The sequence below is a fragment of the Ambystoma mexicanum genome, chromosome 10 (assembly GCF_040938575.1).
Source record: "Ambystoma mexicanum isolate Mex_15411 chromosome 10, UKY_AmexF1_1, whole genome shotgun sequence".
Classification (NCBI taxonomy): Eukaryota; Metazoa; Chordata; class Amphibia; order Caudata; family Ambystomatidae; genus Ambystoma; species Ambystoma mexicanum.
The window spans coordinates 202,206,383-202,232,958 of record NC_090932.1 but is presented as its reverse complement, the minus strand read 5'-3'; positions in this window follow the sequence as shown (position 1 = coordinate 202,232,958).

Sequence of the window (26,576 nt, the reverse complement as noted above, 5' to 3'; positions counted from 1 at the left end):
TCCTCATTACTACATGCACTAAAAATACAAATAATTATATAGTGCCACATGGACATTCCATTCCACAATCATGTCACTCTCAACACACTGCCATTCTTTTCCAACACTCGCACACTCTACACCCATATTGTTTTCTGCTGTAAAAAGTGTGCTTACATCTAAATGCTGTCCTGAGTTCCTCCGTTACAGGGTCCATCAACAGCCTGAACAATCCAGGGTGATTGAGGATTAATTTATTGATTGATAGATTATTTATAATGCATTATACAGAAGTCTAGCGTAATCCCCGCTCCAAAGAGCAGACAATAATTCAGTCAACACTGTTCCTGTAAACCTCTCCAATTTGTACACATGGGACTGGTCACTGCAGGGGGGAGCAGCCCCTCCAGATGTGCAGCCAGGAATCCTCTGTCACCACGGAAAGTCTGGGATCACATCGGGGTCACCAAATTTGTAAGGCAAACTTCCAGACAAGCTTAGTGCGTTTCTTTACAAGGAAAACAAGATTTATCTTGTATTCAAAAAGGAAAAAGGTGACAGAAGGTGCTGTAGAACCCAACTGCCACGGAGCTCTCAGTTAGTTCAAAGCAGACATGCCATTATAAGGCAAAGCATTGTCACTCATGACCCACACAGTAGTTTTCATTCCCCCACCCTAATTGGCTACAAGCTATATACATGCTACCAGTCCCCTATAGTCCCTCTGCCATGCTCTAATCTACCCTTGCACCCTAACATGTGGTCTCCTACTCTGCCACTTTGGGTTCCCGCTACCTGATTGGCGGGCCTCTGAAAACATTACCCTCCCCATGGACCAAGTCATATGGTGTGTACATGGTAGTAAACATGAGCTCAGTGGGGGGTTCTGTTGAGCAGCCTGCATGATGGCTGCCTAACTGAGAAGCTCTGTGCGACACCAACACCAATACGACTACAACGGTGGATTTCTTACAGCCTGTGACCTGCAACTGCCTACATACATTACAGAGAGTGTGAGGTGTGTTTGTATTTAATACTGAAGAAAACCCGGGTTACTGCGCTTAAGATAGAGCGACTCGAACTGGAGACGGCTGTGCTGGTGGCGGGCCTGGCCCCGGGCTACATGGGAGCTACACGGCCTGCCTTTGTATCAAGAGAGGGCCAGACTGACACCGGTGGAATCCTGGTGGTTGGTGCGGTCAGCTGTGGCGGAGAGTGCCAATCGGCTGCCTTTTCACTGCTGAAGGTGATCGGTGGAGCGGGTGGCGACTGGACGCCGTGTTGCAAAACCGTTGAAGACCTGCAGCAGTGTGGAGCTCGGTGTGCTGTCCTGGTGTGGTGGGGTCGGCTGCCGCCACATCCCCAGTACCTCCCCAGGGCTGCCCGAGGCGCCAGCACTACATCCACCTGAGAGGCCCCACTGAATGCGGCGGGCGGCCCAAAAAAAGAGCTGCTGATTCCTGCTGGGAGCGTGGGCGCTTGGCCCAGGCTCCCACGTGCCAGGACCGGCCTGCCAACGACCTCACCACAAGTAAGTGTGCCGGCAGACGGGAGAACAGACACTGCTGCCGAGCACTGCTGGGCCCTGGCTGCCGCCTGTGCCCTGATTACAGGCGGCCAGACCCTCCCAACAGCACCTCGCCAGAATGAAAGTGTAGAGGAGGGCTGACACGGGCGCTCCTGTGGCCTGTGCTTCCTAACCGATGGTGGCTCCTCATGATAGATATGTCCATATACCCATCTCCCCACTGTTAGCGAGGCACAGTGTTCGCCCCCGCTGACCCATCTAGCTTCTGGTACCCTGCTTGCCTGATACGTAGCTACTGGGGTCGGGACCTCAACAGACGGAGTACCTTCCTATTCCTGGCATACACTCACGCTGGGCTGTGCCCTGGGGCCACGTGCAGGGCCCCTTCTCGCCCTGGACCTGCCGCTGCAGTGTGCTCCATGCCCTGAACACGATCCACACAAGGCGGCCCATGAACTGCATCACTGAAGTCCTCCTTGTCTCATCACACATTGTCCTGATGATCTGGCTGGGCACAGGGCTACGCCTGTGGCCTGTGCTTCCTAACCGATGGTGGCTCCTCATGATAGATACGTCCATATACCCATCTCCCCACTGTTAGCGAGGCACAGCGCTCGCTCACGCTGACCCATCTAGCTTCTGGTACCCTGCTTGCCTGATACGTAGCTACTGGGGTCGGGACCTCAACAGACGGAGTACCTTAGTATTCCTTGCATACACTCACGCTGGGCTGTGCCCTGGGGCCACGTGCAGGGCCCCTTCTTGCCCTGCACCTGCCGCTGCAGTGTGCTCCATGCCCTGAACACGATCCACACAAGGCGGCCCATGAACTGCATCACTGAAGTCCTCCTTCTCTCATCACACTTTGTCCTGATGATCTGGCTGGGCACAGGGGTGCATATTATCGGGATACATCCTCAGCCCGCCACAGTATCATAGGGTACTCAACTTGGAGCATCTACCTATTGGCCTTGACATGTGTCTAACATTCCTGCCCTCCCTCAGGTTTTCATAGCCCATATCCTTTAGGAACCTGAGGGTACGGTGGAGCTCCATCCTGCTCATGTTACATTTGCAGCCATTGATCGCCGCTCTGACCCTGCTGTTGTATTCATGCTCCCATCATTACGCTATCTTGACCAGCCCTGGAGCTGCATAATCAACAGGCCACCTCTTGTCAGCCTCCCCTGTTTATCTGTGCCTTCAATCTGATCCCTTATCACCCCTTCCTGTTTGCCACTGAGTACTGTCTGGCTCCTGCCCGGGCTGCTTTAACGACTCCAACAGCTGGTCATTGACTAGCTGGGCTCCACCACACTCTTGATTGACTTGAGATGTTTAACAGATCCCGGGGCGCCAATAAAACAGGGTCCATGGACAAGTTTGCCATGGTGGCGCCCAGATCGGAGCCGGGCCACACCTCATCCAATCAGGAAGAACATGTTTCACCCCTGGGCACTCCAACCCCTGGCCTTGCAGTGATGATAGAATCTATGGCTAAAAACTTTGCTTCTTTCCACGAAAAGTTGGACGATATAAATTCTCACGTCGCATCACTTAAATCTCAAATAGATCATGCTGGTACCAGGATCACTGAAGCAGAATCTAGGATTGTAGCTAACAAAGATGGGTTGCACAACCTTCAGGACACAATTGCCTCCCTTGCTCACGACATGAAGTTCGTTAAGGCTAAATGCGATGATTTAGAATCCAGATCATGCAGGAACAATGTACGTATTATAGGTGTTCCGGAAAATGCCTTTAAGGGTAGGATGGAGCTAGCAGTTGAGAACCTACTTAAAGAATTGCTGGACAATCCTAACCTGTCCCCCTTCTTCACTGTTGACCCAAGTCCGGAGACTTCCCCAGGACTATCGTTGCTAAAATTCTAAACTACAGGGACAGAGATCTTATCTTCCGCCTGTCACATGAAAAAGGGGAACTGCGCCTTGGCTCCTAAATAATCCAGATCTTTGCCGACTTCTCTGTGGGAGTGCAGCAAGAGAGGCACCAGTTTCTTGGTGTGAAGAAGATGTTAAGGGAACGAAACATCTCCTATGCAATATTGTTTCCGGCTAGGTTAAAGTTCACCTTTAGGGAGAAACTATACTTTTTCACGGTCCCCGATGAAGCAGTGAAGTTTATCGAGGCACAGATACCGCTTAACAATCCGGCTGGAGACCTCATGGACAATGACTAGGCGGAAGCTTGGTTGCTCCCGACCCCCCTGGGGTTTGGTAACTGATATCCTTTTGCTCTTGAGTTGATAGCAGAATCTGATCTACTGGTTTCTCAGCACATGTGAAAATAGTGTTTTGAATTATGGTAACCTTGTCATCTGAGTCAATACTTGGAATTCCCCAGTGAATGCTGTGCCAGTTATAATGTGACACCAGTTTCTACTCCTATGTATTGATGTACTTCATTTAGACTATGTTATTTGGAATTGATGGACCATATTTGCAGCGGCTTTAGTACTGTTCCTTGGTGTTACATGTGTCGGTGTGATGAAACTGTTCTCTAATTATACACACTGCCGGTCTTAAGTACCAGCCTCGGTACTTCATTGCTCCTGTTAAATTGGTTGCACGGCAACAGCGCACCCCACTGCGGTTGCAACCGCTACCTTAGAAGACTTGTTAGGTATAGGCCCCTTTTGGGCCAGAAGTGTAGTTGGTCCATGTTGGGATTGGCCCGCTGACTCCTGTTTAAAGGGATCTTTTGGTATTCTTGGAGGTGGGAGGGTAGTGACACTGCCAGCTATGATGCAGTGGTGAGGGAAGAGAGAGGTGTTGTTTTGGGAAGTTATATTGAAAATGGCAGAGGCGGAACAGCATTTCACGTCATGATAGGGCGTCATCATGGAAATAATCTTAGCTGTATATACACGCTGGGTCATACTAGCTGGGATGTACCATATGATAATGAAATGTCCATAAAAATAATGTTCTGGAATGTCCGGGAATTGAGTAATTATACCAAGGCCCACAACATCACGGTTTACGCTCAGTGACATGGTATTAAGATACTCATGCTGCAGGAAAGGCATTCTCAAGGTTGTCTGGTGATGAGTATTGCACCTTCCTGGGGGCTCAATATATTTTACACAACCTACTCTACACTGGCAAGAGGCGTGCGACATTGATTCATAAATCTATTAAATTCACTCTCCGAAAGAGATATATAGACCCCGAAGGCAGGTATATTGTCTTACACTGTACAATGGTAAACTGGGAATACCTCCTAGTGAATACTTATGGTCCCAACGTAGACAGCCCACATTTCATTGATGCCATCGCCTCTATACTGCTGGGCTATGTGGGAGTTCAGATCATCTGGGGAGGTGATAGGAACCTGATTCTTGATGTTGACTTGGATAGAAGGGAACGGCACCCAGAACCTTGTCACGCACGGCACGCAGACTACACATGCATAGTACAACACTTGAAATCCAAGAGGTTTGAAGGGTTCTCCACCCCCAGCCGCGTGAATATGCCTGTTATTCGTCCATGCATGATATCTCCTCCAGAATTGATCTTTTCTTGCTGAGTGACTTGTTGGGAAGGATCGGCAAGGCTCAAATACTTATCCGCACGCTGTCCGCCCATGCCCTGATCACCCTGTCGGTGGAACTTGGAACGCCAACGCCCAATTTCAACGCGTGGCGCTTCAAGTCCGCTGCTCTCCTCAATATAGTATTCAAGGCGGACATACTGGCAGACATTGAGACCTTTTTTGAATGTAACTCCCTACAGGCCACTACTGCTGGGGTCCGCTGGGACGCTTTCAAAGTCTATATCAGTGGGATGTCCACCTGGAGGGAGGTGGGAGTACTGAAAACTATTAGAAACAACCTCAATCGCTCTGAATCCAGGGTACGTGAGTTGGAATGTGATTGCTCGACAGCAGCCGACCCTGCCAAACTCGCACAAATCAGTGAGGAACTCAAGGTCTTTGAGACGCACGACATGAGGGAGGTTTGATAGTTTCGTCACCCACAAGCTGCACGGAAATACGGGCAGGGTGAAAGACCAGGTAAGATACTGACAAAACCAACGAGAGGGGAATGGGGCCCGGCCCAGATTGTGTCCGTCAAGGATGCACAGGGTGTTCCACAATGGTCAGACCAGGGGATTAGGGATTTTTACTGAGTTTTACACAAATCTCTATGCTTTACCCCCGGAACATAGTGAACAACATATGAGAGATTTCCTTGATCAGATTCCCACTACGTGTATCTCCCCTTCAACTAGGGACCAATTAGATTCCCCAATCTTGCTGGAGGAGATAGTCAAGGCCATCTCTGACCTCCCGAAGGGTAGCGTGCCAGGTCCCGACGGACACACCCCTGAGTTTTTCCAGGAACATGTTGCTATTCTAGCTCCCAAATTACTTGATGTCTGGGATGAATCACTCCGTGTGTCTGTCCTCCCCCCCTCATTGTGCAAAGCTGTCATAACGGTTTTACTTAAGCCCGACAACCCTAGTGATAAATGTGGCTCGTACAGGCCACTTTCCCTCATGAACATTGACACTAAGATTTTTGCTAAAGTAATAGCAAACCACTTTCTTCCAATCATGACGTACCTGGTTCATGAGGACCAAGGGTGTTTTGTACCCGGGTGATCCACTTCTCACAACAACCGGTGGCTTTATAATGTGATGGCTAGAATTGACCAGGACTCGAGTGCCATGGCGGTCACACTCGATGCTCAAAAGGCATTCGATATGGTCTCAAGGAAATACATGTGGCTGGTTCTAGAGACAATGGGGATTGGTCCCAATATGATTAGAAACATTAAACTGCTATACACTTCTTCAATGACGAAGGTCCGGGTCAACTCTCTAACATCTACATTAGTTACACTCTTCAGGGGTACCCAACAGGGTTGCCCATTTTCCCGATCCTCTTTGCACTGGCAATAGAGCCAATGGCGGATCATGTTAGAACGCGCCATACCCATAGAGGAGTGCGGTTGAAAGACACACCCGAGATTATATCTTTATACGCCGATGAAGTGTTATTATACATAAGAGACCCCACCACCCACCTTGACCACGTCTTGCAGGATATCACACGCGTGGGCACCTTCTCGGGTTTCACAATCAACTACTCCAAGTCAGAGATTCTTCCACTCACACACGCCACCCAACAACCTGCCTCAGAATATCCACTTTGCTGGTCCCCCGACGGAATCAGGTATTTGGTAGTCTGGATGTCCCTGTCCAAGTCCACTCTACTGGCAGATAACTACTTGTCTGTAGCACAACTAGCTGAGTTGAAAATGATACAGTGGCACTCTCTCCCGCTGTCACTCAAAAATGGTTTTGGTCCTCAAATTGCTTCACATCTTTAGCAACGTACCCATCTGGCCTGGGAAATAATACTTCGCTAGACTACATACATCATGTGCACAGTTCGTATGGCACTCAGGTGCGGTTTGCAAGAAATGAGTAGACATGACGCTCCCATACGAGAGGGAGGGCTTCACAGTCCCGAACCTAACACTAAACTGGAATGCCAAACAAGCCCCACATGCCACTCACTGTTACCCTAGTTCTCTGATTTGCCCGCATGTCAAGCTGGAACCTATGGCGGCAGCTGAGGTTGATATTATGACCCTGATATTCCGTAGGGATTATGTGCCAGATTTCCCTCTTGATCCTGTAGCGACCACTCTGCTTGCCTGGGGTTGTCTCCTGAAAATGACAGTGGAATCCTTCCCTTAATATAAATGGCTCCCCATCTGGGACTTCCCTGTGCTGGATCCCACACATGATACAGCCTTGGCCCGATGCTGGAGCGCTCTGGGTTATCAGGCATTGACTGATTTCTTTATCGATGGGAAGTTCATTGACCCACAAACATGGAGGCGGGGCCACTCTGGGTCTGCACTTAAGATGTTACAGTATTATTGGTTTAATGCTGTCTTCCGCACCAAGTGGTCCACTTTCCCTTATGACCCTCCCGACACCCCAGAAGTTGCCTACATTGCTAACTCAAGTGGCGCCCGTGGCGTCGTCTCCTCTTTATATAAAATGCTGTTGGTGCGGGCCCCCACCCAGCCTTCTAAAGCGTGTATCGAATGGGCGGAAAACTGGACCTTGAGGTCTCTGACCATCTATGGAAAATATGTGCTCCCACACCAACAGAGTATCCCTCAATTTCCGCTATCGAGCCACGCAGTTTAAATTACTGAACAGGTTGTACTACACTCCTCTCAAGATCTCTAAGTTTACTCGCACTATAACACATACCTGTGCTCGCTGTATCTACACATGTTCTGGACATGTCACATACTGTGAGATTTCCGGGATGAGATCTTGAAGGCTCTCACTGCTATCACTGGCACAATGATCGGCCCTAGCCCGCTGGGAGTCTTGTTTGGGGTGTGGAATACTGATGATACTAGACGGATGGCTAAATTCCTAAACATGAGCTGCATGGTGGCTAAGAAATGTGTACTTCAGTGTTGGAACAGCCCCTCGCCCCAACCTTTTAGAAGTGGTTCAATGCACTCACCTGTCCCGGACATGTGAAGAAGAATACCTCACTATACTCCCAGTGCACTCTCGTCCCAAGAACATATGGTCCGCTTTCAACAGTTACCTTATTAACCAGGCTGAGAGCACATCTGGGAGTGACTCACCCCCTGTATTGCAGGGATGATCTTGAATGCCATAGTATCTTGCAATTGACCGTTTCCCCCTCTCGTTGATGTACTTTTTTTCCGTATGTACATTGTGTCCTATAAGTGTACTGATTGTATGATATGTCTTGACACGTGTGTCTGCCAACATAAATAAAAATACATTTTTTAAAAAAAAACGAGCTCAGTGGATGTCCCTGAGGTCAACTTGTCCATGTAGAAAAATGTAGCGGTTCTCTTGATACTAGACATGTGGGCTCCCTCACCATGTCTCCATGTTGTGGGACTAAATTTGTTGGCATCACCTCTTGCTCCTCATATTACAAATCACAGGATGCTTCACTCCTGGCTCCCTCATTATCAGCTGCCCCTCCTCAGAGCTTCTCGTGGGCCTCTCAAGGACCACACAAATCTGTCAAATTCTGTTAGATTTAGGTGTTCTGCTTGTGGGCATCTGGCAGTTCAAGTAGAATGGCCACCATTCTGGGGGGGAGATAATGCTCTAAATCTAGGCTGGGCCTTTTGGCAGCTCAACACCTTTAACCCAGTTTTCATGAACTCGACTTTTGGGATGGGCATAGCCCTGTCCATGGTCGGCCATTCACATTCCTTTCTGGTTTCACAGGCCTGCAACACGGTACAATTGTCCTTTGATCTATCATGTCTGAAGCCTTCTATGTTCAGTTTCCCTGCTGGGGCTTGGGCTTGGAAGGTGATTCAGAACTCACTGCCATGCTATGCTGCTTCTTTCATCAGGGCCCACAATGTACTAGGCCTCACTTCAAATATGTTAGTGTTTCAGTATTTCTCGAATCTGGGAGCAGGGTCTACGTTTACTTCCTTTTGCATTATATTTCAACTATTATAGTTTAATATTACTCGTGTCCCCTGCCAGGGCCCACCTACACTACTACCAAACATTATATTGGTTATTCCTTCTTTGCATGATCCACACCCCTTCAGTTGCGCACGTTCATTTTCTTGTACACTAATATATTTTCTACTGCTTAAATCGTTTGGGTGAGCATGGGATCTCAACGTGCATCCCAACATCAATGCTAACAGTTTGGGCTTTTGTGTAGACATAGGTAGTGCACTTGCAAGGCTCTGCCATAGTGGTATTAACTGGCCATTGATGGTAGGAGGTGCAAAATGGTGTGAGTACTTGGGCATCTAATAGAAATGCCTTGCAAAGGCCTAATACTTACAGACAAGGCAAAACTGTTGGCTTTGCCAATTCTTACTTTTAACAGGAGTTCAGTGAAGGACACACATAGTGCTTATAAATGGAGTGGCTACGCATTTTTATTAAACCAATAGTGTGTTTACAACTCCAATTAATAGCAAACCAGGAAAGCCAGGTAAACTACCCAGTAATGCCAGATGCTCTCCTTATGCTCAAAACGAGCTGCAACATATTCACAATAGTAGATTCCAACTCCCTTTATATAGTCATGCTGATATGCTCCACACTTTTCTGTGAAAAATTGTAATAATTTGCATTAAATGCAAAGTTGGCTTAATAATAATTTTATTTCAAATGGAAATAAATGTGTCAACCAATTCATAAAGACAAACAGCTTCCTTAGAAAAAATGTGGCTCAAAGCAAATTCATTTTGGAGTGTTGTACCATCTTCAGGCCTCCAATTATGTCATTAATTCTCAGAAGACTGCTTTGAAAAAACACTAGTAGGCACTGTCAGTGAAGGTTTGATGGTAAGGCTTAAATAAAGCAAGCTCAAAGAGTTCCCATGAGGCGATGTTTAGGGGGGGAATGGCATCAACTGGGTGGGAATGACCATAAGGATTAGAATGGTCTTTGTAAGCAAAAGGTTGGGCAAATAACCAAACAAAACCCACAGGCTTTGTGTCCCTCCTCATATACCATTTTCCCTTATCTGTACTCTGATGCAATAGTTTCGGCTTATTGGTGGCACTACAGTGCCACCTAATAGCCCAAACTATAAATGGTGTGAGTTAAACTAAGAAATGACCTGAAGAACATCACTTAAAAAACGTATTCAAGAATATTATAAGATAAAGTATTGTGAAGTAAGAAGTGATTTTTTGGAGAAATTGTGAGAAGTGTTTTTGTAATACTAATAGATAACATTTTGCATGCAGGATACTATTACATCATCTAATTACCAAGGTGTCAGAAGTGGTTGCATTACACAGTGTGGTTTGACTAATTTAGTGTTCCGTGCTATGACGCTCCAGGTGCTTTCCTTGAATCTCTTCAAGGCTTCCAGTGCGTCAGCACCTTTCACAGCCTAGTCTCCCCTTGCTGCTCCCTACTTTGTTTCCTCCCATCCTCTGTGAGTTCTTGCCCCAGTACTGCAGATGTCCAGCCTCAGGTTACCACGTAGGACAGCATGGCAATCCGGGCCTCAGACCGCTGTTCCCTAGCTGGGCCTTGCCAGATCTTTTGAAGAGACCTGATGTGAGGCTGGAGACTGAGGGTGATCGTAATGCGTCTCAGCGGGTGTATGTAAGCTGACAGGGAAATTTGGTAGCTCGTTGGGATGGAATGGATACGAATTTGATAAGATTTGTCATGGAGAGCCACTGATTTACAGTGCTAGTGTGTGTGAGAAAAGTTTTGGCAGTTTGGCGTGCGGGGAGAGGAGCTGCATGGTGGTGACATAGACAGTCTTAGTATGAGATGCGTGGGGCTCGCTGCTCGCCACAAATGGCTATTTTTGTAAAAAGCTCTCCACCACCAATACAAAAAACCTTTTTATTGGCATACATTTATATCTGGGGTGTGCCCAAGAATATTTCACACAAAAACTGTACAATGGCAGATTTTTGATTGTGTGATTATCTTGGCAGTTGTAATACAATTCCTGTTCGCACTGCCACATGGAAAGCAGCAGCCAATCCATATAGTACTGCTAAGCTTGATAGACTACATCATTCCGAAGCCTCTCAATCACTTATGCACTCATAGGACAATGTGGTTGATATGGGCATATTATCTGGCCAGGTGGGACGTGCGGGTAAAATTTAATCCTTTGTCCCTCTTCCTCATTGCTTGAAGAGGTTTCTTCTGTTGATAAAGGGGCAGTGGTGACATCATCACCAATAGCACCTAGTGAAAGAGGCTGTACCTCGCATCACTCCCTGGATAATAATAACTCATTCTTAAATCTTTGTTATACCCTGCAAAGGGAATCTTTGGTGGCTAGGGAATACAGGGTTATTTTGGATAATGAGATGCTCGCTCTATGTCCTGGTGAAATAAGACTTTCAAAATCACCTAACTTGGAGGATACTGCTGAGCTTGTGCATAATTGTAGTGAGTTTGATAACTCTAAGAACATAGCTTCAGATATGGGTGTGGAGTTAATGGCGATAACAACAACAGTTAAGGTGTTATTTGTTTTATCTTCTAATATTGCCAGAGACCAGAAGGTGCAAACCTTTGTAAATAGCAGGATAGTGGATGTAATACTTCACAATAGTTCCTTGGATTCGCAAGGGGAGTTGATTAGTATATTATACACACCGTCGCCAATTACTCAGTCCATTCCAGACGCACACGTAGAGGATCTAATAATATTGGACTATGTTGCAGGGGAGAAAGCTGGTACAGGACAGAGAGATTCACCAGAGGCAGTGGATGTGACCATGATTGGAGACCTGGAGTATGTAGCTAAAACAGCTAATCATAAACATAGAAGAGAAAAAAAAAGATTACAAAGGAAAAGAAAAAGAGAACAACAAAAAGAAAGGGTAAACCAAGTGCAGAGTCTTTTCTCCTTAAAAACACTAGAATATCAAATAAAGCTAATAATGTAAAAGGTGGTCCACTGGATGAATGGGTGGAGAAGCCCCAACCACCTTTTTGTCTGAGTCTGTTGAAGATCTGGAAGCTAGTGTTTGAACGGTGTTGGATGAGACTGCTTCTGCACACTTCCCCCCTCCTCTAAGAAAAGCCTTGCTGAAAGACGGCGGTTGAAGATTTGAAAATCTGTAATAAAAGACCACCCAGGCCTCAGAATTCTGATGGCCCTCGTACTTCAGCTAAACTGAATAAACTCAATTTGAAAAAAAAATAATAATAATTGAGTTGCTTGCAAGAAATACCAGCCCACATTTACATAGAGAAGTTGTTTTGAAAATGTTGCAGTCTATACCTCATATGAGCGTGTTCTCTTCTAAGGCTATATCTTTGGTTGAGTTACCTGAGGCTGGTAGTCTGTCTAATCGGGTGGTGGTGCATTTTACGTCTTCTCTATTTATTGAATACATTGTAAGCCATGCAGTGGACATTGTAAAGATAGGTGTTGTGCTCATCCCCGTGCAAATGATAAAAGCCGACTTGGAGGCTGATCCGTCATGGTCATTGCTTGGAATTAACAATTTGAAAATTGGGAAGTCGGACTTAGGAAGAAACATAAACTATTTAGATACCAATTCGTATGGTTTTAAATTCTTGGAGAAAAAGTGAGGACTGGAGATGGTCACCCGCAGCAATGGTTGGAAAAGATTGAAAGTCAGACAACGCATGCTATCATAGAACTTGAAGTGGAGAACACAAGGGGGTTCCAATCCTTCCTTGGAAACAGGGAGGATTTGGAGATTTGTTTGGGTGGGGGTGGATCATCTTTGTTTACAGGAAACTTGGTTTCTGGACTGTTGTTCTTTGGATGGCTTTACATTATTACATGAACAAGCTATTAAAAAAGGTCGGGGCGCCCATCAGGTGGTCTAATCATTGGTGTCAGAAATAATATCCTGATAGAGGAATATCTACCTCATATTTCCATAGCAAATGTTTTAGCAGCTGTAGTCTCTCTTACTATGGGGCAAGTGGTTTTTAAGATGTTATTAATTCATTTGTATGACCAGACTAGAGGCATAAACTCAGTCTCAATGCAGAACTATATTGAATATAACTTACACTCTTTGATAGATGGTCGGTGGGGGCAACATTTTATGATTGTTGAGGATTTTAATATCCACTGCTCTGTGATTGAGATACATGATTCTGCTTCAGGAACTTGGAGGCACACCCTAAGGAGTGGTTGGGATATATTTTTTAATGGGTTCAATATGGAGTTTCTTAACCCTGGTAGAGATATATATACAGATGCGACAGACCCAATATTTACATGGCATAAGGGCAAGTTATGATCCAGATATGTTTGTGTCACAAGCCCATAAAGGACATTTTTATGAATGTACAGTTCTTGTGACTGGGCTAAGCGAGTGTGAGGCCCTGGTGTGTAATTCAGCAATGATGATACAAAAAGAACAATAATGGTGTGTTAGGCCTGTTGGAATGTAACTCTCAGGGTAATAGATTGATTTGTTCAGGTAAAAACAGAATGAATTTTAACATTTGCCAATGGATCTTTTGGGAGGAAATATGAGTGCACAATCTTAAAGATATTGCTTCTGGACATCTGGAAGAAGTAATTGTGAGTAAAATCAATCAGGTGAGAGGCAATGGGCATCAGTATGAGGTTAGCGGTAGAATTCGCCAGTAGGCGGCAGACTACCTTTGACCCCGTAACTCTCTTTCTGCCACCTGACATCCCGGTGCCACTGGGAAATCATGACAGGCGGTGGAACGGTAAATCCTCAGTCCCATGGAGTGCTATAGGGCTCCATGGAAATGGGGTCACTAAATCACCAGCACCGTTGTTAACGGTGCTGGTGCTTCAGTAAAAACACTGCCATTAGGAGCATGAGTTCCCGGCAAGTCAGGCAGGCCAGCAGTTCTGCGCCCGTACTGGTAAACTCACTGTTTGACAGTCCAGAAATGGGGCTAATACGTTGTTACCAGCACACCTTTTTCCAGACTGCCAAACTTGGGTTGATGCCCAATGTGTGGCTATGGCATAGAATAATTGTGTACCCTAAAAAGAGGAATAATTCTATTAGTGATGACTGGATACATTTAGTAAAAAAAAAGCCCACTGAGCCGAAGAAAGAATGTTAAAGAGGCCCATAGGGAATCCCGCTCAAAGAGCCTGTGCAATGGAAAATGCAAACAGAAAACATATAAAAATGGGGTAAAGACTCATGAACAGTCACAGAAATGGTGCACAGTGGAGGATAGTTTATGACTCTCTTAAATCACATGGCAATAGCACATGTTGGTACTTTGCTAATGCTTCTCAGATAAAACCTGTTTCTGAAACGATCTGGAGAAAATACATTGAAGGTCTATTTAAAAAAACAATGAAACTGAAAATGGTCCCCGAAATAGTACTGAAAAGGATGTCCCCTCATTAGGGAGATGTAAAAGCTGACAGCATTTTGAGGCAGACGATATATATAAAATGATTATGAAATTAGAAACGTCGAGAGCACATGGACCAGATCGTATCCCTGATGTGGTTCTGAAAGTGTATCCTCACGTATGGTTTTATCTTTTGCAGGCTTTATTTAAAGATGTTGCTAAAATGGGGGCAATTTCGTGCTCTTGGTCTAAAGCCACCTTGGCACCCATTTTTAGAAGTTGAGCTAATGAGGATCCAAATAATTGTAGAATGTTAGCTTCAACAGATGTAATCTCAAATACCATTTAGCATTGTTTACTGGAAAAACGGAATGAATGGGGGATACGGTAAAACATATTGGGCCTCATTCTGAGGTTCGCGGTAAATCACTGACTTTACCGGCATGGCGGAAATACCGTATCCGCGTTGGTAGCAGGGCGTAAATAGCACCATATTCCGACCTCGCGGGCACGAGCTTTCCGCCATGCCGGTAAACCCCCTAGCGCCATACCGGTAAAGGGCGCGTCAAACCCCTTACCGACAACAACCGAGACGTAACTGACACCATCGCCCTCCAACTAGTGCGTAAATAGCGGTGCCCGTAATTAACGATGACCGTAAATTACGGGCACCGTTAAATACCGCAAACGGAAATTACGTCATCGAACAGGAACGGGAAGCATCATGGCGGCCATCTTTAAAATCACAATCCATTGCAATCCTCCCCATACAGGACTCGTGGGCATATCGTGCTAGGCAAATTAGACTCCTGAGACAAGCATCATGCCAAAAGCTTTAAAAAAGGGTGCTGCGCGCATCAGGAAGGAGAAATTCTCCCAGGACGAACTCCAGGTACTTGTTGATACTCTGCATGAACATGCAGAGACTGTTTTCAGCAGCGACATGCGCAGGCCCACCATCCTCAGGAAGAAGGAGATATGGGAGCTGGTCTCGCAGAGGGTGAGCGCTGTCGGTAACACCCCCCGCAGCACGACGCATTGCCACAAACGCTGGGATGACCTCCGTCTGAGGGTGCGGGCCATCCTCTCAGCAAACCGCAATCTGGCCCTAGAGACAGGAGGAGGCCCAGGCTCACCCATAAAAATGATGCCCTGGGAGGAAACATGTGCAGAGATGATGGGCACAGAAGCCATCTGTCAGAGATGCTCAGGTCCTAGGCGCAGGAGCGACGCAGTACCAACCACCCCCTCAATGGTTTCAGTGCCTGCAAGACAGAGCTTAACACAGGCCTCCTCAACCAGAGCGGGGAAGGAGGGTTAGGGTCTCGATGGTTGGATAGGTAAAGGGATTTTAGGATTACCGGATAGAGGGTTGGGAAGAAGTTATGGATAGGACTGGGGATTTTAGGGTAAACGATGCCTGCACACTTTCCTCAAACTGGCTGATGGAGCTGCCGTAACACCTCTACATGTAAAGGTGCTGCCACCCTCACCAGACCCCTTGAACCAACCTGAAGGTGCTCTTTCGAGCCTTATTACAACATACCAAGGTAGCAACAAACAATTGTTGACATTAGCCCATTACAGTTTCATGAACACAGTCTCATGTACGAGCACACTTAGCTTTGCTTTAGTCCTTAACGTCCAGTCCTGCAAGACTGTGAAGTCCTGTGCCACGTCCTTGCAGTCCAAGATTCAGGTTTGCATCGGGTTCAAACTAAAAGAAAACAAAGGACAAGCATTAGCGTTTGTCAAACGTTCTGCTGATCTCACACTTTCATGCAAACTCTCTCAACACGCGTTCAGTTTTTGGAATAAACAATCCAGGAACTTTAGGGTGTGCTGCCGCACGTGGCTTATCTTTTGCCCAAAAACACGGTCTTCCCTCAGACCGGGTGTCAGAACGCGGTCTTTCCTCAGACCGGGTTCCCCAAGCTAGTGCTTCAATCTCACGCGCCCTTCCGGCGCTTCTCCCAAGAGATGAATGCACTCGAAACCATGCACATTAACAAACACGACTTTCCCGTGAATCCGACCACTTAGCTTTTGCGTGATCCGCAGGGGCTCTGGAAGGGGTCGGGATATGCCCCCTGCGCTTCCCCTAGGATCCCTGACTCTCCCTGGGGTGAGCGGCACTTATCTTGTGTGTGCGAGGGGCCGGATCGTGGTTCCTGTGGCTCTTGGCCCCTCGCGTATGGATTCCGGGGAGCTGCTGGGCTCACGTCCTCTCTCCTCGGCGTCTCGAGCACAAGCCCCGTGCCTCGGGGCTTGCGCATGCGCATTCGTCACGTGCCACACCCAGCGCGGCTTCCCATTGGCTCGCGGGCCCGCAAAGCCTGCTGGGAATTGTAGTTCCGGCGGGCAGAACGCTGGATCTGTCTGCAGAAAGGGCACAACAGCCCTTTAAAGTACGGAAACCCTTTGGATCCGGGTTTCTTCATGGTCCCAGGCCCCACAGTCCCAACAATACTGGGCCCAAGGCCAGTCTTACCCCTGACAGCACTCCCCCTCCCACGGAAGGCAGGTCCCCCAGGTTTTTCAGGGCAGTTTTTGTGAAAAGTGCGCAGCAATCGTGGGGCATGTACATGGTGTGAGGGTTCCCAGGAGCGGTCTTCTGGCCCGTACCCAACCCAGTCGATTAAATAATAGACTTGGCCATTCCTTTTTTTAGAGTTCAGAATTGCTCGGACTTCATATTCCGGCTCCCCCTGTACAAGTACCGGGGGTGCTTTTTGAGTGTGTATCCCAGGCGGGGCTGGTTTCAACAGTGACGTATGGAAAGTCGGATGGATTTTCATCTGAGAGGGCAGGGCCAGTCGTACCGCTACTGGGTTGATTACTTTCTCAATGCTAAATGGGCCTAGATAGCGAGGTTGTAACTTTTTTGGTCCCTCTAATCGTAAGTTACGAGTGGACAACTATACCAAATCGTTTATATGATATACAGGGCTAGCACGTCGATGTTTATCGGCATAAGTTTTGTACACTTTTTTGGCTTTTATGAGATTATCCTGCACCTCCTTCCAAACCTGCTCTATTCCGATCCGTTGTCCTGCTATCGTAGGCAGTGCCGTTTCTGCTGTTGGGACGGATGAAGGTAAAATCCGTGGATGTCTTCCATACAAGCAGAAGAACGGGGATCTTTTTGTGGAAGAATGAACAGCATTATTATATGCCATTTCTGCTAGCCAAGTATGTTGAACCCATGTTGTCTCCCGTCCTGCGGCTAAGCAACGCAGGAACTGCTCAAGCCCCTGGTTCACACGTTCGGTTTGGCCGTCCGTCTCGGGATGATATCCCGAGGATAACCGGATTTCCATACCAATGATGTTACAAAATTCGCGCCACGACCTGGAGGTGAACTGTGGACCCCTATCTGTGATTATACGGCATGGAAGGCCATGAAGCCGAACCACGTTTTGCAGGAATAGTTCGGCGATTTCTTTAGCTGTTGGAACCCCTTTGCAGGGGATAAAATGAGCCATTTTAGAAAAGGCATCCACTACCACCAGTATGGAGGTAAAGCCCTGCACTTGTGGAAATTCAACTATTAGATCCATGGTAACTGTATGCCAAGGAGTAGTTGGTGTTGGCAGGGGACGTAGGAGGCCTGCTGGTTTCTGGTGATCGGCTTTGTTCCGAGCACATATTGCACACTGTCGTACGTATTGCTGGACATCAAGCCGCCACTTTGGCCACCAAAAATGTCTCCCCACCAATTCTAAAGTCTTGGCCTTACCGGGATGACCCGCTAGGGAGGAATCGTGGCACCATGACATCGCCTGTTTTTGTAGCTGGGGTGTAGGCAAGTACAATGATTGCCCATGATATGGGAGTCCATCCAAAATGGTGTGCTGAGGGTCCTGCTTGCACCATTGGTGGAGATCATGCACGGAAAGTTCCTTTTGGATGCTCTCAAAGATGTTGGTAGCTAAACCCAGTATTTGCACTGGAGGGACTATTGGCTGAGACACGATTTTTACTTCCTCAGAGACCTTATCTGGATAGCGGGACAAAACGTCAGCTTTACGATTGTTCGTTCCAGGTCTGTATGTGATTATAAAATCAAATTCTGCGAAATACTGGGCCCAACGCAATTGACGTGGACTCAAGGTCTTGGCAGTCCTAATAAACTGAAGATTGCGATGGTCGGTAATAACCGTCACTGTGTGACGTGCCCCCATCAAGTAGTGCCGCCATTCGCCAAAGGCTGCCTTTATGGCCAATAGTTCCCTGTCTGCAATGATGTAGTTGACTTCTGCTGGGAGCAGCTTTCTTGAATAATAGGCTACTGGGTGTAAGAGCCCCGTCTGAGGATCACGTTGGGACAGAACAGCTCCCAGCGCATGGCTGGAAGCGTCCGTTTCCACCACAAATGGCTGGGACAAGTCCGGATGTTTCAATACCGGTGCATCGGTAAAGGCCTTCTTGAGCCGTTGAAATCCCTGCTCAGCCAAGGCATCCCAAATAAACGGGCAGCCCTTGCGAAGAAGTCTCGTGATTGGAGTAACCAACTCAGAGAAATTCTGGACGAACCGTCTGTAGAAGTTTGCAAATCCTAAAAAGGATTGTATGTCTTTGACATTGGCTGGCGGGGGCCAATCTAGAATGGCCTTCACCTTTTTTGCATCCATTTGTATGCCTGTCGGAGTAAGGTAGTACCCCAAGAATTCCACGGTAGTACGGTGGAACTCACATTTCTCGAGTTTGGCATATAAATGGTTTTCCCTTAACTTTTGTAAAACAGCGCGTACATGCTGAATGTGATCTTCTAGGCTATGGGAATAAATGAGGATGTCATCGATGTACACGACGGCACATACGTCCAAATATTCCCGAAGAACCTCATCTAGGAAATGCTGGAAGGCAGCAGGTGCGTTACAGAGACCAAATGGCATAACCTGATATTCGTACAATCCGAATTTTGTTCGGAAGGCGGTTTTCCACTCGTCACCTTCGCGCACCCGCACAAGATGGTAAGCCCCACGAAGATCCAGCTTAGTATAGATAACCGCATCCCTAACCTGATCTAGAAGGACGGGGATGAGCGGAAGCGGGTAACGGTTTTTGATGGTTATCCAATTTACCCCGCGGTAATCTATGCAAGTCCTGAGTTCTCCGGACTTCTTCGGTACGAAGAACAAGGGAGAAGACACTGGGGAATTAGAGTGTCTAATAAAGCCATTTTGCAAGTTGGCTGTAATATACTCCTGAAGGTGTTTGTTTTCAGCCTCGGTCAAGGCGTATATGCGGCTGCACGGTAATGTTGCCCCTGGTTCTAAATCGATCCGGCAATCGAATGGCCGATGTGGGGGCAGAGTTTCAGCGGCTTTCTTATTGAAGACGTCTACAAAGTCCGAATACTCTGTGGGTAGTTCTTCTAAGCGCGCTTCGGGTTGAACATTGGTAATGCCTGCGAGTTGACAGGCCGCAGCCACCGGCTGTTTACAATGCTCCCGACAATAAGGAGAGCTAAAATTTATCAAACCGGAGGTCCAACAAACCAGAGGATCATGTTTTCTCAACCAAGGTAACCCTAAGATAAGGCCGAACTGCGGGGCAGCAATTAAGTCGAAGGTAATGTATTCCCAATGCCCAATACCACAATTCAGGGTCACTAGACGAGTGTTATGTGTGATGGGTCCCGAGCATAGAGGTGTACCATCTACCGCGCGTACGGGCTCAGGTCTTGCCTTTTGCTGGATAGGGATACCCAACCTGGCCGCAAACTGGATATCTATAAAATTACCCGTTGCCCCCGAGTCAATCAACATGGTGACCTCTTTTGACATACCCTGAAAACCAAGACACCCCCTTACCGAAATGTGTGGGGCAAAATTGGGACTACCTTCTATCGGGGCCCTGCAATCAGTCAGGCTCGACCGGGTGACCCCCACTACCGACGAGCCGAGGCGTTTCCCTGAGTCTTGGGCTTTGTGGGGCATTCACGAACAAAGTGTCCGGACTTCCCACAATACATGCATACACCATCCTTTCTCCTTCGTTCTTTTTCTTCCTTTGATAGGGGACCACGAACCGACCCAATTTGCATCGGCTCGTCTCCATCGGACTTGTCCATTGACCCTCGTGCCCCTTTAAATTGGTCAAACCTCGCTGCTGGACGTGACTCTCCTTTCCTCCTATCCCCCCGTCGCTCCGCTTGACGATGATCCAATCGCATAGCCAGATCAATCATATCCGAGCATTCTCGGGGTTGGGGGTCAACTTGGGCAATAAGATCTTTCAAATCATCCCTCAATCCCTGATAAAATAGGGACATGCATTTTTCGCGTGGCCATTCGGCTTCGGCTATCAACCGATTGAACTGAGTGACATATGTCACTAGTTCCTTATTTCCCTGCCTCAATGTCAGCAATTCCCGATCCTTACACAGGGTAGCGGCCCTGCGATTAAATATTTTCTCAAATTCACTGAGAAACTCGTCCCAATCGTAAAGGATAGTATTGTCTTTTTGGACTAAGGGATTTGCCCATGCTGCTGCATCTCCTGTGAGATAGGAGATAACGAAAGCAGTCCTAGACTGATTGGATCGGAACGCTGCCGATTTCGTAAGGAAATGGAGGCGGCATTGCGTAATAAAGGTAGAGAATTTCTGCGGGTCTCCTGCATAACGCTCGGGTGGAGCCAGAGGAATCAGAGGCTCTGGGGTGACTTGCACCTGTACTGGTGCGTGACCCGGCAATGGTGCTGTTTGCGCGGCCAGACTTCGTACCTGCGCTGACAATGTGGCATAGTCCTGTCTGGACGCCGCTAGTTCGCTTTGCAGGTCCTGCAAAACCTTGGCGATCTCTTTCATAACGATGATGGGGGTTGGCTACACCACTCAGGCGCCTGAATATACGTGGGCTTGTGCTTCTGTCAGAGATGCTCAGGTCCTAGGCGCAGGAGCGACGCAGTACCAACCACCCCCTCAATGGTTTCAGTGCCTGCAAGACAGAGCTTAACACAGGCCTCCTCAACCAGAGCGGGGAAGGAGGGTTAGGGTCTCGATGGTTGGATAGGTAAAGGGATTTTAGGATTACCGGATAGAGGGTTGGGAAGAAGTTATGGATAGGACTGGGGATTTTAGGGTAAACGATGCCTGCACACTTTCCTCAAACTGGCTGATGGAGCTGCCGTAACACCTCTACATGTAAAGGTGCTGCCACCCTCACCAGACCCCTTGAACCAACCTGAAGGTGCTCTTTCGAGCCTTATTACAACATACCAAGGTAGCAACAAACAATTGTTGACATTAGCCCATTACAGTTTCATGAACACAGTCTCATGTACGAGCACACTTAGCTTTGCTTTAGTCCTTAACGTCCAGTCCTGCAAGACTGTGAAGTCCTGTGCCACGTCCTTGCAGTCCAAGATTCAGGTTTGCATCGGGTTCAAACTAAAAGAAAACAAAGGACAAGCATTAGCGTTTGTCAAACGTTCTGCTGATCTCACACTTTCATGCAAACTCTCTCAACACGCGTTCAGTTTTTGGAATAAACAATCCAGGAACTTTAGGGTGCGCTGCCGCACGTGGCTTATCTTTTGCCCAAAAACACGGTCTTCCCTCAGACCGGGTGTCAGAACGCAGTCTTTCCTCAGACCGGGTTCCCCAAGCTAGTGCTTCAATCTCACGCGCCCTTCCGGCGCTTCTCCCAAGAGATGAATGCACTCGAAACCATGCACATTAACAAACACGACTTTCCCGTGAATCCGCCCACTTAGCTTTTGCGTGATCCGCAGGGGCTCTGGAAGGGGTCGGGATATGCCCCCTGCGCTTCCCCTAGGATCCCTGACTCTCCCTGGGGTGAGCGGCACTTATCTTGTGTGTGCAAGGGGCCGGATCGTGGTTCCTGTGGCTCTTGGCCCCTCGCGTATGGATTCCGGGGAGCTGCTGGGCTCACGTCCTCTCTCCTCGGCGTCTCGAGCACAAGCCCCGTGCCTCGGGGCTTGCGCATGCGCATTCGTCGCGTGCCACACCCAGCGCGGCTTCCCATTGGCTCGCGGGCCCGCGAAGCCTGCTGGGAATTGTAGTTCCGGCGGGCAGAACGCTGGATCTGTCTGCAGAAAGGGCACAACAGCCCTTTAAAGTACGGAAACCCTTTGGATCCGGGTTTCTTCATGGTCCCAGGCCCCACAGTCCCAACAGTACTGGGCCCAAGGCCAGTCTTACCCCTGACACCATCGAAGGCGTTGGCGATATGGATTGCGGTGATCCTTCATCAGCTGACGCAGGTGAGTGCCATGAGTGTAAACAGTACATGCATCCCTAATGCAAGTCATCGCCAAGGGCAGGTCAAGCAGTCACATCATGTTTGGGCAAACCCCCCCCCCTCCAGGATGATGTCAGGTGCAAGGCTGACACCCATATTGGGCATGCCACACAAAAAGCCGGTCAATGTCAGTCACCACAGTACACCACCAACATGAGTGACCCTGCCGACAGTATGCTTTTACCATCCAAGCAAAGCTCACAGTCCCACTCAGCACCCAAATGTCACCAAAACGCTGCTATCCCATCGTAATACCATTGTCTGGAAGTAATTCTGACACCCAGATCATTGCTCATGCTGTCTCTCTCTTGCCCCCCACAGGCACCGGTCATGAAATTGAGGACCAGGAAGGCCCCCGGGCAAGTACCTCCCGGGCCACAGGCAGGGGACAGCACACACCTGCAGCAAGGAAGAAGGCACATGCCACACCACCTGCCCCAGCAACCCCCATGGAGGGTACACAACCCACATCCGCGGCCCTGGACATGCCTGCAGTTCTGCGGGACACATGCCCCATGTTGCACCATGAGGAATCAAGTGCGTCAGGGGAGAATGCTGCCATGTGCATCCTCGATGTGCCAGGCAGCACATCACCAAACACCATCAACATCGTGGAGGAGCCCAATGGCTATGTACAGAGCCCAGACACTCTCTCGTACAGCCAGGTTGCCCATAGCGACCCTGGGTCGAGTGACGGCCCAGGGCTCACAGGCGAAGCGGATACACCTGTCTGTCATGTGCCCACTTCCCCTGCAGGAAGTCCTGTAAGTCCTGCAGGCACGACAACACGGAGCCTGCCAACCACATCGCCCACATCGGCTGCAGAAACAGTGCGCTGCCAGCACCTCACGGGCATGATAGAGGAGTTCCTCCGGGACAACCGGGATCTGTTGTACACGTTTGGACATTATGATACAATACACAGTTTGGTCTATCCTACAATACAGAGTGGACATTCATTATTGTGCATGTGTCTTTTAATGTCTCACAGTGCATGTAGTACATGTATCCCAACACAGTGCCCAATGCCCTGTCATCCTCACCCCCTTAGCTGACTTGTGATTCAGAAATATTGCTCGATCAATGCTTGTCGCACGGTACGTCCCTCCCGTGCATCGGCACCATGTTGCTGTTCTGCCATTCCTTCCTCCACCTCCTCCTCCTCCTCCTCATCTGGTGGTAGCAGTCTCATGTCAGGGGGCAGTGGCACGTTCCGACGGATGCACATGTTGTGCAGCATTACACATGCCATGGTGATCTTGGACACCTTCTCGTGGCTGTAGATGAGGGCCCCACCTGACCGGCTGAGGCAACGGAATCGTGCCTTCAGAAGGCCGAAGGCCTGCTCTATGACCACCCGTGTACGGGTATGAGATCTATTATAGTCCTCCTCGTGCCTGTTTTGGGGGTTGCGGACTGGGGTCATGAGCCACGGTTTCAAAGGGTAGCCAGCATCACCTGCATGAGAGTGGAATGAAGGTAAGTGTTGGTACATTCATGGTGGAGAACTGTGCCAGTCTTACATTGCAGCGGGTGATGACTGGCCATGCACACATGTCCCTGGATACAATCAACCCATTACTGGACCGGCCATGTGTGCTGGCCAATGGAATGATGGAGGGGGTAGCTTCTCCCTGATGGGTCATGGTGCGCACTCATGTCTTGTTGCATGTGCATCGTTTATGCATGCAGCAGTGTTGGACTGCATTGATTGATGACTTGCATGAGACCTGCTGTAAGGGTGTGTTGGTAGTAGTTGGTAGCATAGCCTTCATTCAGCACTGATCCCTATCATGGTGATTGGCAGCTATTCTATGGAGGTGCCGAACCAGTCACACGCAGTAGGATCCCTGTCAGACTAACCTCTATGCACTCCCATGGATGACTGTCCTTTGTGTTGAGATGCAGGAGTCTGCGACATGGTGCTATTGCATTGCATGGTGCACGATGGCCTTACGGTGTGTTAGGTCCACCGATGTGTGGTGCATGTGTCGTGGTCTTAGGCCAGGGTAACTGTTTGTCAGGTGCCATTATGTGTTGGCTCGTATTCACTACTGTGTGGTTAGGTGGTAATGTGGCGTGTCACTTGTCATGGGGCACAGTGTTCTGTGTGGTGCACAACTTACAATAGCGTTGTCATTCCCTCCCGGGTGGTGTATGCATCCCCCCCCTTTCCCTCCCGGGTGGTGTATGCACCCCCCCTTTCCCTCCCGGGTGGTGTATGCATCCCCCCCACCTTTCCCTCCCGGGTGGTGTATGCATCCCCCCCCTTTCCCTCACGGGTGGTGTATGCATCCCCCCCTTTCCCTCCCGGGTGGGGTATGCATCTCCTCCACCCCCTTTCGCAATGGGGTATGCTGACAACCCACTCAGAGACCCAATGCACTGCCATGGCCCATCATGGTTACTCACCAAGCAGCCAGGTACGTTGTCCGGCATGTCGGCCCATGTAGCGTGGTAGTGTTGAGTTCCGCAGAACCAAGGAGTCATGAGTTGATCCGGGGTACCGAGCATTGCATTGTGTGATGGCCTTACTGGCATTGCACACCATCTGGACGTTGATGGAGTGGTATTGCTTGCGGTTGCGATACGGAACCTCCATGGCATGGGGAACCACCAATTCTACGTGGGTGCAGTCGAGGGCACCTATGCAATTTGGCATGCCTGCAAGTGCATGTAAGGCAGCTTTGGTATCATATATCTCCTGTGGAGTCCGGGGGAGGCATATGTAGTCCCTTCTGTGCTTGAGGAGGGCATCCAGCACTTGGTTGAGTATCCGGGAAAATATTGGCTGTGAAATGCCATGCATGTGCCCCACTGTATGCTGGTAGGTGCCTGTGGCAAGGAAGTGGAGCACGGACACTACCTTTAGTAGAGGGGGGATGGCAGTGCTGATTTCTATGAGGCTCACTATGTCGGTATGTATCAGGGCCACTATGGTGGTTATGGTGTCCCAGTCAAGCCGGTACAGGGTGTGGATCTGCTCTGGTGTGAGGTTGAAGGGGGTGGCTCTGATGCGGGGAATTGGGGGCTGCCGGCGTGGTAATGGTGGCTGCACCGGTAGGGCATGCTGGCCCTGTCTCACCCTCCTTCTCCTCCTGTGTATTCTCTGTGGTGGTTGCTGTTGTTGCTGTTGTCGTAGTTGCTGCCTTGCAAGCAGGGCCTCCAGCTCCAGGAATGCTGCTACAATTGGTATCATCTTGGTGTGGGTGGGGGTGTGGTGTGTGGATGTGCTCCTTTTGTGCTGTGCCAGACTCTATTGCCTCCACCTGTGCTGATTGAGTGCACCTGTTCCTCTTCCAAGCACTGATCAGGGTTGTTAACACCTTCCCCGCGATGCCGGTATTAACGCCATGGCGGTAAGGTACTTTGCGCCCTTGTGGAGGTTGTTATTTCCGTGTTCGCGATGATTGGAATCGGAGATGGTTTACGCCTTCCCGTTATTTACGCGATGGTGTGTCGGGCGCGCGACACTGGTCCGCTATTTACGCAATCGTAGTTTACGGTGGCGTAAATAACGGTGTGGCAGGTCAGAATGGACCGTACCGGTAAAGGAAGTCGTTATTCCTTTACCGGCCTCGTTTTTCCCTTAACGCCGGACTTGGAATGACCCCCATTCTCTCCAAAGCAAACAGGATTCAGGGAGAGTATGGGAAGGGGATTTAACATCTGGACATTGATATATTGAATACAGTCCACATAGGCGTGAAGGGAAGTAAGCTTGACATTTATTTTGTAGACCACTGCAAGGCCTTTTCATTCGGTCCCCAGATCCTTTCTTTGGTATACATTTTGTATTTGGGGATGTGATGAAGCACTATTTGATATGGTAAAGCAATTATATCCAACCACTGCAGTGCAGATACGGTTGGATACACACAGTCTTGTTTCTTCTAGCATTGATACCAATCATGGGCTAAATCAGGGCCATGTGCTTGCCTCCACGTTG